The 1,397-nt window shown below is 24.4% G+C and overlaps 1 protein-coding gene across 1 annotated transcript in view; it reads right to left on the bottom strand.

The window, feature by feature from the left end:
* The window catches only part of LOC110410345 (uncharacterized), a 12,277-nt gene that overhangs the window by 10,679 nt on the left and 201 nt on the right, over positions 1 to 1,397 (bottom strand). The window lies entirely within an intron of this gene.

Raw genomic sequence — 1,397 nt, 5'->3', positions numbered from 1 at the left:
TCATAGTTTAAATGTCAAATTTTGTAAATTGACTAAGACATAAGAATAACAACGTATCAAAAAATAGAGAAGACGAAAAGAAGGGAAATTTCTTTAGATAATGGTCCAATGACTCTCATATAGTCTTATATGAAAGAAATCTGTATAAATTATTATATTATTAAAAGAATTTATGTATACTATGGAGAGAGGGGTAGAAGAAGAAAATAAAGGACAAAAGAGCTGGCGTTTTGCTTTTATGTTGGCACATATGATGTCGTTTTGGTAGTAGGAGGGGCACAAAATGACGTTGGTTTATAGAATAAGGGAGGAGAAAAAAACGTTTTGGGCCGTATCTGATCCATGTCCTCTAGGTCAAGCCCAAAAGTGTTGGGGAAAATTCAAAAATTATTTTTGCAAGGAAGATTTTTTGTAATAAATACAAAAAAATTGTCTAAAATAAATATATAATAAGTAAAATATTTAATAAATTACAAATTGTATCATGATATTTATTTTCTTGCATAACTGGGGCATTTAATTTTAATCATGCAAGTAAATTGAATCATCCAATGATGAAATTTTAAGTTGTAAATGATAATTTTCTTGAAAATTTTTAGGTGAGAAAATATTTTAAAATTATATTAAAAGTGTTGGAGGCTTTTGAAAAAATTTCAACATGAGGAATTTTCATCTTTTTTTGAAAAAATTAAAATGAAAAAAATAAAGAAATGGAATTCTAAAAAATAGATGAAAATCCTCCAATAATGGAATTCTAAAAAATTTGTGAGTCATAGTTTCTTGAAAATTTCTAGATAAGTAAATTTTCTAAACTTCTTCCAAAAGCTTTGGAATATATCTCAAATTATTATTAGTAAAAAATAGAATCAATAAAAAAGTATTGAAAAATAAGAAAAAAGATTTGATTATGTGATACTCTATATATAGAATCGTGTTATGACTTACGATATAAAAGGCTTAAAGGGAAAATACTGTCTCTCCTTGTCTTAGGTCTACGCAATCAAGGACATAAAACTGACCCTCAATATGGCAAAAGGCAATTTAATGCAAGTTGGTTGATTATGCTTATTGAATACTATAGATGATGTTATTATTATACTACCATTATGCTTAGTTAGATGCTTAAATAGACTCAGGTGCCATGAATAATATTTTAAAAGTATTGCTAGTTAAGAACAATTTACTTTAAGAAAGACTTCAATATATATATATATATAAATATAAAAGAAAACAGATAGATAAAAATTAGTTAATATTTAATTTAATAGGAATTATTTATTTTTATATAATAATTATTATTACAATAATTTAGTTGATATTTAATATAATAAAAAATTATCAATGAAGGAAAGTTTATTTTAAAAGGGACCTTTTTGAATGTTAATAAGAAAATAAAT

This window comes from Theobroma umbraticum, unplaced genomic scaffold (genome assembly GCF_002168275.2).
Source record: "Theobroma umbraticum cultivar Fairchild unplaced genomic scaffold, ASM216827v3 scaffold_56.0, whole genome shotgun sequence".
Lineage (NCBI taxonomy): Eukaryota > Viridiplantae > Streptophyta > Magnoliopsida > Malvales > Malvaceae > Theobroma > Theobroma umbraticum.
Note: the sequence above shows the minus strand (reverse complement) of the source record. Positions and strands in the feature narration are given on the sequence as shown.